A 16,591-nucleotide genomic window follows, 5' to 3' on the forward strand; every position below is an offset into this window, starting at 1 on the left:
CCACTCATTGATGGAATATAGTGAACAACATAAACTGATGAACAAAAACAGATCCAGAGACAGAAAAGCATCAATCAGACCAGCAAACCTCAGAGGCAAGGTAGGGGAGGGAGGGGGTAAGGGGAGAGATCAACCAAAGGACTTATATGCATGCATATAAGCCTAACCAATGGACACAGATGCTGGGGAGTAGAGACATAAGAGGAGGCTTGTGGGGGACAATGGGGGATTAGGATGCATATGTAATATCTTAATCAATAAGGAAAAATAAATAAATAATGGAAAGATTTAAAAATGAAATTTTAATTTTTGAAACAGCATAAATGGACCTGGAGAACTTTCTGCTAAGTAAAATGGGACAGTCAGAGAACGATAAATGCCATATGATTTCACTTGTATGTAGAATCTAACAAACAAATTAAACAAACAAAATACATACAGACTCAGATACAGAGAACAGACTGACAGCTGTCGGGCGGGGGTGGGGGGGACTGGGTGAAAAAGGTAAAGAGATTAAGGGAAAAAAATCACAGACAGCAGTAATGTGGATTACCACAGAAAAAGGAGGCATGAGGTTAGAAGAGGGTAAAGGGGAAAATTGGTGATGGAAGGAGATTTGACTTAGGGTGGTGAACACACAATACCATATAAGGTGATGTATAATAGAATGGTACACTTGAACTCTATATAATTTTATTAATCAACTAGAGGCCCAATGCTCACGAAATCATGCGTGGTTAGGGTCCCCAGTCCTAGTCTGGCCTCCATCACATGGCCTCTGCCGCCCTGTGATGCTATGTCAAGCTTCCTGGTCTGGGATGCTCCATGATGCCCATGGCGCCTCAACTGCACCCCGAGGCTCACACCCCCTCCAACGCCCCTCCACTGCTCTGCGAAGCTTGCTGCTACCCCGGGAAGCTCGCTGCTGGACACTCCGCTTAACGCCCCCTGCTCAGACACTGGTCCAGGAGGCTCCTCCCATCCTGAGACTGTTCTGCGAAACTCCCCTGCCTCTCGAATGCTTCAAAAAACTCCTTGCCACTGGGGAGACTGCATCTTTAAGCTCATGGCCAGCCCATCAGTCAGTAAGAGCCTGTACCTTACCTGGAGACAAATAGGGGAGGAATGGACACGGTCCTCTTTAGTGGGAGGATTTGAGGTCTCAAAGGAAGGGTGTTGCTGTGTAATTCTATGTTAGGGAGGGCAGGGACACCTAAGAGGAGGTTTTTATAATGTCCTCACCATTCCTTCCTCCACCTCTCAGACTCTGGGCAGAATTGGTTGCCCAATCTTTGGTGTGACACTTAAATTATCAACCTCTATTTCTGTACTTCATTCATCCCCACATGTGGCAGGCCGAGCAGGTGCCTTCTCCATGGAATTTTGAGGGAAATGATCTCAAAAACAGTTTCCTTTTCACACCCAGCAACATTTGGGCACTTTTTTTTTCTTAGTAGTCAGATGCTTTCCAACTTTATGGGAAAACGTGACTCCCTACTCTTTCTATAGGGATGAGTAAGAGAAATGGACAGAGAGAAATCTCATGAGTGTTCACAGATAATCTTGAACTTCACATATGGACTCTGAATTCATGAAAGTTCATGAACTGATAAAAATCAAAGCAGAGTCTACATGAAATCCACATTCATGTGATAAAACAGAGGTCATGGGAGGCTTTCAGCATTTCCTAAGAGCTAAACTACAAACAGTGATGTTAATAATAAACTAGGAAAACCAAACTTGCATCACATTATTGATAAATTGAAAATGGTTGTTTTCCATAAAAGATCATTCCAGTACATTATTTTCATTTTTCAATGATTAAGGGAGTTCCCTTCTGTCAGTTGGCTATCTACAATGTTGAGACCTGGTAGGAATGATCCCCTTTCCCATTTAAATCTCAAATACAAAAACTGGAGTTGTCTCCCAGCCCTCATCCTGAACTCATGCCTCATCCCAGCAGCAGAATGAGCTACATCTGGAATTCCCCTGGTCCTCAGACAGAGGGGAGTGACCTGAGCACTATCCCTGGGCCCTAATATTCCCGTGCCCTGATGTCTCCGCATCCACCGTGGGCTGATCGGTGGGTCCTCTGGCAGCTGGAAGAGTCCGATGCACTCTTTGTGCTTCTATGTGGACCATCAGGCCTGTCCACAAACTGAACAAAGCTCTGGAAGCCAAGTCGCCCCAGGAAGTACCTAGGCGGCACACAGCTCTAAGGGGAGCTCCTGGCACACTCAGACACAGGGAGCACCCCCTAGGATACCCATTGAAAGGACTACCAGTCCTGGCAGGTGGTGGTTACTGAGACCTGGAGCGCCTTTCCCACTAAGCATCCTGATCCATCACCTGGCCCTTCCCTCCTACGCCTGGAGAATGATGTGAGGCACCTGGTTTGGTCACTGCACACTGAGTACCAACACCCTGTGTGTGGGGGAGGTATTGCACAGGTGTCAGGCAGTGCAAGGAGGGAATCAGAAGTTGACTAGGAACTCACAATGAGAGAAGGAGGATGACCCAGGACAGGCATCTGAGATTAACTCCTGGTGAGAAATGGGGCAGAATAGTCCTTGTGCCCGGGCAGGGACTGTGAACAGAAGCCTCCCACCAACAACAATGTCTGTGAGGACGAGACAGAAGCCAGGCCAACATCCAGTTCTGCTGTCTGCACTCTGGCCAATGCTTAATAAACATGAGGGACACTACACAACAGAAGCATGTCACCTTGAATGACACCTGGGATCAGAGCATGTTCCCTGTAGATCGGGGCCTGGTGTCAGCATGGGTGGAGGGCAGCGAGTCCCCACAGCTGTCCAGCAAAGAGTCAGGAGGGAGGACTTGCCCTCCTAACCATCAGGTTTAGGATCTCCCTTCATTCCAAGAAAGCAGACAACCTTCCCCACCTTGTGAGTGACATCTCTTCTCCCTGGAGGACCTGTGTCCTTCCTCTTCTCACAGAGACCTAACCTGGCACAACTCTGGACTCCCGCTAAACCCCAGATGCCTGAGAATCAAGTCTCCTGAGGTGGTCACCAGCCATGGCTCAGCCCATGGCTCAGCCCCAGCAGCCACATCCAGGCAGGGGTGGAGCCTGGTCTTTCACCTGAGACTGTGTGGAGAGCACAGACAGACAAGGTCCCCAGGCCATTAATCCACTGCCCTGGGGGACTCAGGAGACTCCAGGGGAAGGTCATGTCTCAGGGAAGAACAGAGGAGAGAAAATGCTTCTGGAAGCTCCTTGTCCACCAGAGGTCAGCCAAGGGGTTTTCTTTCATCGAGGCAAATAATGGTAGTTGCCATTTATTTGGGAGGCCCCTCTCTACTAGGCTTGGGATCAAGTATTCAAGGATGTTTTGAGGTTAATTCACAGACAACATGGTAATCCAGAGTTTATTTACCATTTACTCAATTTTTATTTGGGGGGAAAAGGAGGCACCGAGTGATAGTCATTGAGTCAGGCTCACACAGACCATGAGCAGCAGATCAGACACAGCAAGGTCCTTGCACAGCCACAGCTCCGCCCTCTCCTCCACCAGGAGGGTCTTAGGTGTCTGTGAACCCTGAAACCAGGTCTTTTCTTCTTAGCAGTCTCCATCTCAAGGTAGATTTTTCTGGTCTGGGTAGTGAAAGCTAGTTGGGATTGACTGTTTTATCTCAAGAAGGAAATTACCTTCATGAACAATCAGAGCCAGTGCTGGGAACGCCCAGCAGAGCCCTCAGGTGTCTGATCCAGACCTCCTTGCACTGTACTTGAAACCACTTATTTGTTTCCTGATGTGTGAATGTCACTGCCACTGGATAGAAAGGAAAGAACTTTGCCTTCTCACTCCTCACTCTACACTTGCAACCAACTGAGGAACCAGCACTCAACTGCTCCTTCAAAAAGGAGGGAAATATTATGGTGAATGAATGAATGAATGATACATAACCTCTGTACAGACTGGCACCTGGATGCAGAGTGCTAGGAGGTTTGGGCCACAACTATTCCCTGTCCTCAGGGGCTGAGAGACAAGTTCATCTCTCTGAACCCATAACCCCAGGAGCCAAGTCCCATGGTAACTATGGGGCTGTTCCACTGTGGGAGGGTTTTCCAGGCTGCACTGGTCCTGCATGGGGCAGATGTCCCTGGGGAGCTTGAAATCACCTGTAACCCCCACTACTTCTCCATTAGAAATTCTAAAGCTTTGTCTTTTATTAATGAAGTAACTGTAACTGTTACATTCCCTGACAGGAGGCACTTTGAACCTGTGCTAAAGTTATAGGTAATTTAATAGAAAGACTACTCTACTCATGTAATCTCAAGTTTGCTTATGAGGAAGAGAGAGAGAGAGGAGAGAGAGAGAGAGAGAGAGAGAGAGAGAGAGAGAGAGAGAGAGAGAGAGAGAGAGAGAAGGAGAGAGAGAGAAGGGGGAGATTAAGCAAGAGAAGGGAAAAAGCAGATATGGCCATGAAAGCAGGGAAGGAAGGCATGTGATGTAAGGACATGAGCCAGGAATGAGTAAAAGCTCCAGAAACTTGAAAAGGCAAAAAAAAGAGGGTCTCCCAGAGAGTCTGGGAGGGGAACAGTGTCCTACACACACACAAGATTCCAGCACAGTGACATGCATTTCCAGCTTCTGGTCTCCTGGACTGTTAGAGATGGTGTAAACAGGCTGGATGTCTTATCCACTCAGATATACTTTGGAGACACCCAGGTGACCATCTGCTCCCTCCCTAATCCCTTGTCTGAAAGATCCTGCACAGCCTCCATAGGTTGGCACATCAGGACAAGGAAAACTTTAAAGTCTCCTCACTGATATTGGTAGAAACACCGACCAAATTACATGTGTGATAGATGACTGATGACATGCTAGAGAGCTGGAAGGACCCTAACCTCCAATATTGTTGCAATTCCACATGAATTTTCACCTCACATGTAAGGGAGCAGATGCACAAATCTTTCAAAGATCTTCTGTTATAGAATCTTGATGGTGTATGAGGTGTCAAAACTCCTTAAAAAGGCAATGGAATGGAGCCCGAATGCTACTAGACAAACAGTTGCCAACCCGGACAAGCGCCCTCCACCCCAATACCTTCAATGCCCTGTGATCACCCAGCTCACTCCAGGGAAGCACACACAACACTGCAAATATTTCTGTCCTCATGTATTGGGTTTTTTTTGTTTTGTTTTTTTGGTGTTTTTTTTTTTTTTTTTTTTGTATTCTTCACAAACTCCACTTGCCTGTCCCAATGTGAATCCACACACAGGATACAGGGAAATGGGAAGTAAAATCTTTCCTCTGGGTTCTGTTGGGCCCTGTGACCTTGGGTTGGCCTCTGAGCATAGAGCAGAAATGTAGAGAGACCTGGGGGTCAGATGGCCTTTAGAAACCAGGGGCTGCCATGGTTGGCAGAAAGGGGTGAGGTGCTGGACAGAGTAGGGAGCAGAACTATAACCATTAGGGAAGCAGAAAGGGTAGAAAGGTATGGGGTGTTAGGGTTATGGTAAGACTGTCCATTGTAGTCAGGGCAGCCGGCAGGAGGGTGAGCACAGCCCAGCTGGCCACTTCAGAGGTGTGGGCCATGCAGGGGCTGCACAGAGTTCCACTGGTCTCCAACCAGAGCCCAGGGATGTCTGGGTGCTGGGTCCTGCATCAGAAGGTGGGCTGAGGCTTGTGCCATCTCCAGGCTTCCTATCCGCAGGTCCTAAAGCACCCCTCTGCACTCTGATCCTGATACCCTGGTTAGGGAACACTAGGGATTCTCACCCGTGGCCACGATGGCTAAGGGGGAATTTCTGACACCAAGTGCACCAAAAGCTAGAAAGATGAAAGCATAGGGCCCAAGCACACAGGGCCAATAGCTGGCAAGATAATCAGATAGGAAATAAAGACCTTCCGGCCCTATTCCCATAGGAACTCCAGGTTTGAGCAGGGAGAAGGGATGCTCTTTGAAAGGTCAGTCCATCATGCTCCCAGGCGTGGAACCTAAATAAGCCTCTTTCCTTTTGCACCAGCACCTGTCTCACTGGTTTGGCTTTTGTGGAAGCAGCTACCTGATCCTGTGTTTTGGTCACATTAGTCTTGGTTGAGGATGAAGAGAATGTAGGAGGACTAGGGAGGGGTCAGGTCTTCAGGCACAGGCTGAGGACTCCAGCCTGCAGAGGGGTGGGAAAGGCGGGTGGGCTGGTGTTGGGAGAGGCATATGGGTTATAGTCCAGGGATCACAATGTCTAGAGTGAGGGCCAGGGTTGTCAGTGTCCAGCTTTGGTCAGGTAACATTAGCGCTACATGTTTCCCAAAGTGGGTCTGGATCCGGCATTTTTAATTTTCCCTCCAAGCTCCATAGAAACACAAAATGTCAACTTGCCAGTGCCCCAAGGCCTCTGATCCTGAGACTGCAATTGGGAAGAAGTGCCCACAAAGGAGGCATCAAGTGGGTTTGGGGGTTCCTGGTGGAAGAGGATAGAGTGGCATAGTGTCTTTTCAGCTTGCTGAGCCCAAGGGGTTGAGGAAAGAGGTGAGCCTTGGGGACCCAGGACCTTAGAAGTCTGTGGTAAATGTGGAGCTGAGGCCTCTCCAGATGTAAGAGCTATCTATAAGGGTTTCTTTCTTCTTACCTAAAGGATCTCTGCAGTGAAATGTGCTCTTGTCCATTAAGCATTCCCATCATTGCACTGTTTTCCCAAAAGAGCTGGTGGGGTACTACAGCAACTGATTCAAAAGCTGTGTATTCAAAGGAACCTGCGCAGATCAGTCCAGTTGCGAAGACTTTTCCCCACCAGGAGCATGAAGCTCATGGTCCTTCCAGCCACCTGACGAGGTGCTGACAATACCTGGAGAAGGGGAGGACCTGAGCCTTTTGGGTCCCAGTTACCAAAAATATGACATCAGGAAGCCTTTGGGAGGTCTCCCTGTGTTCCATTCATTCTATTGTTTTACCCTCTAGACCAGTGGTTTTCAACCTTCCTAATGCAATTCCTCATGTTGTGGTGACCCCCAACCATAAAATTATTTTCGTTGCTACTTCATAACTATAATTTTGCTACTGTTATGAATTGTAATGTAAATATCTGATATGCAGGATGTATTTAGGCGACCCCTGTGAAAGGGCCCTTCGACCCCCAAAGGGGTCGCGACCCACAGGTTGAGAACAGCTGCTCTAGACTTTCATGTCTTCTCTGGTCCATTTCCATATCCCTCACTTAGATGAGAGATTGCCCCTCAAACCACCCACAGTGTGGACTCGGCCTAGAGATTCTCCATTTAGGCAGGTGGTCAGCAAAGTCACTCAGGACTCTTAACTCCTCAATTTTAGCCTTTGGACCTGCTTTTCCTAAGTTCTCTAAACCCAATGCAGCCTCAAGCTCCTTAGCAGGCAGCCCCATTACTCATGAAGCTCTTCTTGTCTCCCAGTCTCCGCTTTGCCCCATGCGCCCATCCCAGTTTCAGACAGACCTCAACACAGACACAGGCCTTACACTGTATTCTGTTTACCAAGACTTTATTTTATTCAATTTCAAAACTGGTTAGTCAGGCAATCAGATTCAGTAAAATTATGGAGGCAAAAGGCTGATAAAAGTTCCTGCAAAAATATTTTCAATAAGATATATTTTTATTTTGTGATTGTAAATCAATAAATTGGTTTAGTTGTGATTCATCCAGGAAGGCAAGTGGTTGCTCACTCATAATTGATCATTGTTTTCCATGATCACTTATTATTTTTTCTTAAGCCATATTGGTGCAGATTGGTTCATAAAGATTTTTCTTCCTAAAGAAATAAGTGATATTTTTTCATATGTTTAACAAACTGGGTTTCAGCAACAGCAGCAATCTTTCTCATTACAAATTTAAGAATAGTCTTAACTGCAAACATAGGTATTTGTTTAATGATCTTCATTAACTTGCTATTTTGATATGTTATTAATTTCTCTGGTAAAAATAGCATCATGGTATTCATTACAAATAGACTAGATATATCAACTCGATATTTCATGAGCAGGCCTTGAATGAATGAAATTATCATACCTTTGGAAAATATGATGAGTAGGTACTTCTGTCTCAGCTGTGACTTCAAACCTGGTGCCACTTGTTCTGTGCTGGGTCTTAATTTATTGAGGTGACTGAAAACAGAGGTCAATGTCATGAGCATAAAAGCAATTGGGTTCTCAGTTCCCCTGGACAGGAGTGGCACTACTCACCCAGCTGAGACACAGCAGGACTGCCAGATTTGGGGAAGGTTGTGATGAACAAAAACAGATCCAGAGACAGAGAAGCACATCGATCAGATGGTCAAATCTCAGAGGGAAGGTAGGGAAGGGTGGGGTAAGGGGGAGAGATCAACCAAAGGACTTATATGCAAGCATATAGGCCTTACCAATGGACACAGACAACAGGGAAGTGAGGGCATGAGTGGGGGGAGGGGGTAACGTGGGGATAAGGACATATATGTAATAACTTAATCAATAAATTAAAAAAAAAAGATAAATGCAAGGGGCAGGGCTAAGCTTGAGCTGTGATTGTGTGATTTCCCAGGAAGGGCTCTGGAAGCAAAGGGTTTAACATTGTCTAATCTGACAGACAAACCCCAGTGTGCTTGGAGGGAAATTATCCACGTGGTGTGAGAGTTAGATAAGGAGGTAGTTGCACCTCAATAAAGTTGAACATGTAATAACATGTGATCCTTCTAATTATCTATATATATATAATAGAGAAATAGGCTAATTAACCAGGATGCCATAATGCGTGGGCCAGACAGGAGGAGGTTGCAGGTGCACCATGGGATGGTAGGGGCCTCCACACACCTGCACTGGGGGAGGGCCTGATCAGCAGCGGCTGCAGCTGCTTCAAGGGCCAGAGAGGGAGGCAGGGCCAGACCAAGGGTGGATGGTGCCGTGCGATTTCGAATGGCGCTCTGAGCTCCTAGTAAAACATATAAATGTTAATATAAATGTTAATTTTAGACAGTTGAGACTGTCTAAAATTATAAAGATTTTTTTAAGATAAGAAGCTAGTTAGCTGGCATACGAGAGACCTACTCCCAAGTAACTTAATCACTATCTGTAGAAATTGGTGGGCCAATTATGTGAAAATATTTAAAATATAACTCAGAGCCAGATCACTATTTTGTTTTAAATTTTCAAATCAAATGGCCATATTATAATAAATATAAAGTTTTTCTTAAAATTAACAGACAAAAATTATTATATTTCACATATATATCAAAATATAACTATCCATCCATGGGACAATATTGAGAGACTTTTACACACTTAAACTAAAGAAGTACATACGATTTTTATAAATATTAAACTAACAAAGCCCTAGCTGGTTTAGCTCAACAGATAGAGGATCGACTTGCAGATAGAAAGGTTCCAGGTTCGAGTCTGATCAAGTGTATGTACCTCAGTTTCAGGAGCCTCCCTGGCCCCGACCTTGGTCAGGGTCGGTGCAAGCGGCTACCAATTGATGTTTCTCTCACATCGATATTTCTCTCTGTCTTTCCCTCTCTCTTTCACTCTCTCTAAGAAATCAATGGAAAAATATTCATGGCTGAAACTTTAAAAAATACATATATATATTAACTTAATAGAAACAAGTAAGTATGCACTAAAATATATATTTGAACAACTGCATATATATATATTCCAAAAATATATTTGAATAACACATCAAATGAAATAGATAAAAATAAATCAAGCCCAATGAAAAAAAAATGTTTAATAGTGATTAATAAGACAAATGGCAAAGATAAAGTAAAAGATAGAAGATAAAGGAATACAACAAAACTAAACATAAAAATTAAGTATGCACATTTTTTTTAAAAAAGCTTTGTCTACATGTTTTTCCATTGTGCAATGAAGTAAAGTTTGACAATTTTTCTGTGCAGTGGTTACATATTTTTTAATTACATTTAAGGAAACAAATTTAAAAATTTTATGGCCAAAAAAGGTAAGTTTATATTTAAAAAAAAAAAAGAAAGAAAACTTTTGATAAAGAGCAATGAAAGGAACAAGAAAGAGAAGCAAAGATAAAATATGAGAAAACACAATTTAAAATATTAAAATATGGCAAATGAAAATGTGTAATAAAAATTCTTGATGAAGATGGGTAAGACAAACAATAAAGAAAAGCATAAGGTAATATATAAAGAAAAGCAAACAAACAAATCTATATCCTATAAATAAAAGAGAAATATGCAAATTTACCATCCCTCTGCTATGCCCAAGCCACACCCACAAGCCATGCCCACAAGCCAATGAGGAGTGAGTATGCAAATTAACCTGACAAAGATGGCAGGTAATTTGCATGCACAGAGCAGAGTGGGAAAGCCAGCAGTTTGAGGGACGTGGCTCCCTTGGTCGAGGAAAACCCAGAGTATGAGGAGCACCAGGAATTCTGGGAATAGTAGCTTTGGTGGCAGCCCCAGGACTAGAAGCAGAAGACCAGAGCACGGGGAGCACCAGGAATGCTGGGAATCATAGTTCTGGTGGCAGATCGAGACACTAGAGCAAAGTGAGCCTGGAGCAAGTTACTGTTGCAGTTGAGGATGGAGGGAAAGTAAAGGTGAGAGACATAAGTAAAATCAGAGTGTCTAGGAAAAATTAAAGGGAAGATATCCTAAAACTTCCAGGAAATCTCTACCAATGGAGCAAAGAAAAAAAAAGCCTCTATTATTCTGTGAGCAACAAACCAAACTGGGTTAGGGGTCTCAGACAATTCGCTCATGTGATTGCAAAGACAGACAGAAACTCCCGGATTGGAGAGGGCTCACCTGAGGGCTCCCAGATTGGAGAGGGTGCAGGTCGGGCTGAGGAACTCCTCCCCATCCCCCTCCTCAGTGCATGAATCTTTGTGCACTGGGCCCCTAGTATATATATAAAAACATAAGCAACCAAATAACTGAACGACGGGTTGCGATGATGCGCACTGACCACCAGGACGCAGATGCTGAACACAAGAGCTGCCCCCTGGTGGTCAGTGTGCTCCCACAGTGGGAGCACTACTCTGCTGACCGACCCATTCCAGTGGCCCACCAGCCCCGCAGCAGCCACTCACTCTCTCAGTAGTCCTACAGGTCCAATCTCTGGAGAACAGGCCAGGCACCGATGGACCAGCACTGCTGGCATGATCCCGACAGCACTGCTGGCTTCCTAGAAGTCTGCCTCAGTCATCGTGGCCACTTCCCCTCCGTAGACACTCCGCTCCACAATGCAGAAACAATATAAAAGTGGCCAGCTGCTAGGTAGCTCCCAACAACCAGCACCAATGTCAGTGGGATGGCTCTGGATCCAGGGCCGGCAAGGGCATCCCACCACCCACCAGGAGGGTCAGTCATGTCCTGGCCGAATCCCACCCCCTGGGAACCCCACCCATGCATGAATTCATGCACCGGGCCACTAGTAAATAAATAAATATACATTACCTCAAATGTAAAAACCAAAAGGAACATTCTTATACAGGTCAATGATAAGACAACAAACAAAACAAAGCACAAGCTTTAGCTGGTTTGGCTCAGTGAATAGAGTGTCAGCCTGTGGACCAAAGGGTCCCAGGTTTGATTCTGGTCAAGGGTATATACTTGGTTGTAGGCTCCTCCCCAGCCCAGGTCCTGGTCAGGGCTCCTACAGGAGGTAACCAATTGATGTGCTTCTCTCACATTGATGTTTCTGTCTGTCTTTCCCTCTCTCTTCACTCTCGCTAAGAAAACAATAGAAAAATATCCTCGGGCAAGGATTAACAACAACAACAACAAAAGCACAAGATAAAACACTAAAAAGAACATATGACCAATGAAAAATGATAAAACATAAGACATCCAATACAATAGAGGTAATATGCAAATTGACCATCACGCCCTCATGGCAGCCCTCATGTGGTGAAAGATGGCCACCCCCATGTGGCCACAAGATGGCTGGCAGGGGAGAGCAGTTGTGGGCGATCAGGCCAGCAGGGGAGGGCAGTTATGAGCAACCAGGCTGCAGGGGAGTGCAGTTGAGGGCAACCAGGCCTGTAGGGGAGGGCAGTTATGGGGACCAGGCCTGCAGGGGAGGGCAGTTGGGGGTGACTGGGCCAGCAGGGGAGGGAAGTTAGGGGTGACTGGGCTAGCAGGGGAGCTGTTAGGCATCAATCAGGCTGGCAGGGGAGTGGTTAGGGGGTGATCAGGCTGGCAGGCAGAAGCAGTTAGGGGCAAGCAGGCAAGTGGTTGGGAGCCAGCAATCCTGATAGTGAGAGGGATGCCCTGTGGGATTGGGCCTAAACTGACAGTAGTCGGACATCCCCTGAGGAGTTCCAGATTGGAGAGGGTGCAGGCTGAGCTGAAGGACATCCCCAGTGCACGAATTTCATGCACCAGGGCTCTAGTCTATACTAATAAAAGGGTAATATGCTAATTAGACTGGATTGACTGGACATCTTCCGGATGTCTGACTTCCTTCTGGACAAAGCCACAGTGACAGGGGCTGAAGCAGAGGCAGTTAGGGGCAATCAGGCTGGCAGGGGAGCAAGCAGTTAGGGCGATCAGGCTGGTGCAAGGGAGCAAGCAGTTAGGGGAGAGATCAGGCCAGTGCAGGGGAGCAAGAAGTTAGGGGGCAATAAGTCCAGCAGGTAGGACAGTTGGGGGCAATCAGGCTGGCAGAGGAGGGCAGTTGGGGGCAATCAGTTGGGCAGGGGAGGGCTCTTGGGAGTTATCAGGCCATCAGGGGAGTGATTAGGGGGAGATTAGGCAGGCAGGCAGAGGCATTTAGGGGTGATCAGGCATTCAGGCAGGTGAGAGGTTAGGAGCCAGGGGTCCCAGATTATGACAGGGATCAGGCCTAAACTGGCAGTCAGACATGCCCCAAGGGGTCCCAGATTGGAGAGGGTGCAGGCCAGGCTGAGGGACACCTCCCTCCCATGCACAAATTTTGTGCACTGGGCCTCTAGTAAAAATATAATTGACCACATGAAAAAAAGCAAAATTAAAGTTTTTTATAACGATGAGTAACAATAACTAAAGGAGAAAACATCCATTAAAATATAAAGGAACACAATATATCTATTTCTTCTTGCACCAACTTTTGTATATTTTCCAGAAACATACCAATTTGATCTAGGCTGAGCATATATGGAAGTAGTACTGTCTTCTGTTGTTGTATTAACTTCCCCTGAATCTAACTTTGTTCCGTCCTCTTATATGCATTTTGTTTGTCTGCCACTTCTTTCTTTTTTCTTGTTCCACATTGCTAGAGGTCTGGCAATGTTATTCAGGTATTCAATATGTTATTATTATATGTTTTGTTCTTATCTATTTTTCTCTTTTAACCTTATTACTAAAGCAGTTGCTATATTTATTTTTATCTAGGTTTTTGTTTTTAGTTTCAAATCTGTCTCTTTAGTCAGGCAATCACATTTTAAAAATTATGGTGGCAAAAGGCTAATAAAACATCTCACAGAAATATTTTTAATAAGACATATTTTATTTTTATTATAAATCAATAGAGTGGGGCCTTGACTTATGAGTTTAATTTGTTCCGTGACGGAGCTCGTAACTCAAATTACTCGTATGTCAAATCAATTTTCACGTTCGCTGCGCCAACTAGCGGTGGGGTATCTGAATCAATAGAGTGGGGCCTTGACTTATGAGTTTAATTCGTTCTGTGACGGAGCTCGTAACTCAAATTACTCGTATGTCAAATCAATTTTCACGTTCGCTGCGCCAACTAGCGGTGGGGTATCTGAATCAATAGAGTGGGGCCTTGACTTATGAGTTTAATTCGTTCCGTGATGGAGCTCGTAACTCAAATTACTCGTATGTCAAATCAATTTTCAAGTTCGCTGCGCCAACTAGCGGTGGGGTAACCTGAATTTTAGCTCACAACTCAAAGCAAAAAATTGTCCAAGAGACTACTCGTATCTCGAAAAACTCGTTAGTCGGGACACTCGTAAGTCAAGGCCCCACTGTAAATTAGTTTAGTTTTGATTCATGTTGGAAGGTAAGATGGTGTGCACTCAGAATGATAATCATTTACCATGTGCACTTATCAACTTTTTTGTGAAAAAGAAGACATTTGTGCAGATTGGTTAGTAATAAATCAGTTTGGTTGTGATTCATCCACGAAGACAATACATTGTTCATTCAGAAGTGACAACTAACAGTGACACTGATGGACAGTGATGGATAGTGACACTGATCACCTATTATTTTTTCTGAAACCACATGAGTGCAGATTGGTTCATGAAGATTCTTCTTCTTAAAGAATGAAGTGATATTTTTCTTAAGTTTATCAAATTGGGCTTCAGTAACAGCAACAATCTTCCTCTTTACAAACGTAAGAATAGTCTCAATTGCCAATTTACGTAGTTGTTTTAAGACTCATTAACATATTGTCTCCATACGTTATTACTTTCTCGAGTAAAAATAGCATCATCTCCTCCATTACAAATGTACTAGGTATGTTATCTAGATGTTTCACGAGCATAGCTTTAATTAACGAAATTATTGTACCTTTGGAAAACATGATGAATTCGTACTTCAGTCTCAGCTGTGACTTCAAACCTGATGACACTTGTTCTGTGCCTGGGTGTTGAATTATGGAGATGACTGAAAAAAGACAGACAAATGCCATGAGCATAAAACCAATTAGATACTCACTTTCCCTGGACAGGAGCTGCACTGCTCACCGACCTGGTACAAAGAAGGACTGCCAGATTTCAGTGAAGTTGCTCAAAGATAAATGCAAGGGGCAGGGCTAATTCTGAGCTGTTATGACTTGATTTCCCAGTAAGGGCTCTGGAAGCAAAGGGTTTAACATTGTGTAATCTCACAGACAAACCCTAATGACTATGGAGGGGAAATACCTGCTTGGTGAGGGAGTTACATAAGAAGGTGGATATACTTCAATGAAGTTGAACACGTAATAACATGTGGTTTTGGTAATTATAAAATATATAGATGTTAATTTTAGACAGTTGAGACTATGAACTATGATAATGATTTTTTTAAGATAAGGAGCTAGTTAGCTGGCATATGAGTGACCCACTGCAAAGTAAATTATTCACTGTCTGTAGGAATTGACCGGCCAATCATGTGAAAACATTTAAAATATAACTGAGTCAGACCATTACTTTGTTTTAAATTTTCAAATCAAATGTCCATATTATAACAAAAATTAAGTTTTTCTTAAAATTAACAGACAAAAATTATTACATTTAACATATATATCAAAATATAACTGTCCATCCATTGGACAATATTTTTTAAAATTCTTTATTGTTTAAAGTATTACATATGTCTCCTTTTACCCCATTGACCTCTCCCCAGCCATTTCTGCACCCCAGCACATGCCTTCACCCCCCTACTGTCTGTGTCATGGTTATTGTTATATGTATGGATACAAGTCCTTTGAAATCTTATCTGCCCACTCTCCCCACCCTCCCTTGACTTCCTTCTGAGGTTTGAGGACCTGTTCAATGCTTCCATGTCTCTGAAACTATTTTTTTTCCATCAGTTTATGTTGTTCATTATATTTCACAAATGTGTGAGATCATGTGATATTTCTCTTTCTCTGACTGGCTTATTTCATTTAGCATAATGATCTCCTGGTCCACCCATGCTGTTGTAAATGGTAAGAGTTTTTTCTTTTTTACAGCAGCATAGTATTCCATTGTGTAGATGTACCACAGCTTTTTAATCCACTCATCTGCTGATGGGCACTTAGGCTATTTCCAAATCTTAGCTATTATAAATTGTGCTGCTATGAACATAAGGGTTCATATATCCTTTCTGACTGGTGTTTCTGATTTCTTGGGATATATTCCTAGAAGTGGGATTACTGGGTCAAATGGGAGTTCCATTTTAAATTTTTTGAGGAAACTCCATACTGTTTTCCAAAGTGGCTGCACTAGTTTGCATTCCCACCAGCAGTGCAAGAGGGTTCCTTTTTCTCCGCATCCTCTCCAGCACTTGTCGTTTGTTGATTTGTTGATGATAGCGAGTCTGACAGGTGTGAGATGGTACCTCATTGTTGTTTTGATTTGTATGATTAGTGACTTTGAGCATGTTTTCATATGTCTCTTGACCTTCTGTATGTCCATTTTCAAAAAGTATCTATTTAGGTCTTTTGCTCATTTTTTTTATTGGATTGTTTATCTTCCTTTTGTTAAGTTGTATGAGTTCCTATAAATTTTGGAGATTAAGCCCTTATTGGATATGACATTGGCAAAAAATGTTCTCCTATGCAGTGGGCTTTCTTATTGTTTTGTTGATGGTTTCTTTTGCTGTGCACAAGCTTTTTATTTTAATGTAGTCCCATTTGTTTATTTTCTCTTGCCCTAGGAGCTGTATCGGTAAAGATATTGCTATGACATATATCAGACATTTTGCTACCTGTGGATACTCCTAAGATTTTTATGGGTTTTGAGTTTATTTTTGTGTATGGTGTAAGTTGGTGGTCTAGACTCATATATTTTTTTACCTTTATCTCTCCAATTTTCCCAACAACATTTATTGAAGAGACTATCTTGACTCCATTGTATGCTTTTGCCTCCTTTGTCAAATATTAATTGAGCATAATGGCTTGGGTTGATTTCAGGATTCTCTGTTCTGTTGCATTGGTCTATATGTCTGTTCTTGT

General features: G+C 43.8%; 1 long non-coding RNA gene across 7 annotated transcripts; it reads right to left on the minus strand.

Annotated features, from left to right (window-relative positions):
* Nucleotides 1-7,574: 7,574 nt before the first annotated feature.
* On the minus strand, nucleotides 7,575-14,750 carry LOC118674843. 7 transcript variants are annotated; one of them, XR_004973721.1, is made up of 6 exons: nucleotides 14,644-14,750; nucleotides 14,464-14,559; nucleotides 11,037-11,431; nucleotides 8,783-8,900; nucleotides 8,007-8,276; nucleotides 7,575-7,749 (listed from the first exon to the last, which is right to left on the minus strand). It is a non-coding gene; the product is annotated as an uncharacterized LOC118674843 (long non-coding RNA). The 7 variants fall into 7 exon arrangements; XR_004973720.1 differs by lacking the exons at nucleotides 14,464-14,559; nucleotides 14,644-14,750 and having other exon boundaries at nucleotides 8,007-8,101; nucleotides 8,180-8,199; nucleotides 11,037-11,568; XR_004973716.1 differs by lacking the exons at nucleotides 14,464-14,559; nucleotides 14,644-14,750 and having other exon boundaries at nucleotides 8,007-8,101; nucleotides 8,180-8,276; nucleotides 11,037-11,568.
* Between the last annotated feature and the right edge of the window lie 1,841 nt (nucleotides 14,751-16,591).

Source organism: Myotis myotis, unplaced genomic scaffold (assembly GCF_014108235.1).
Source record: "Myotis myotis isolate mMyoMyo1 unplaced genomic scaffold, mMyoMyo1.p scaffold_m19_p_19, whole genome shotgun sequence".
Lineage (NCBI taxonomy): Eukaryota > Metazoa > Chordata > Mammalia > Chiroptera > Vespertilionidae > Myotis > Myotis myotis.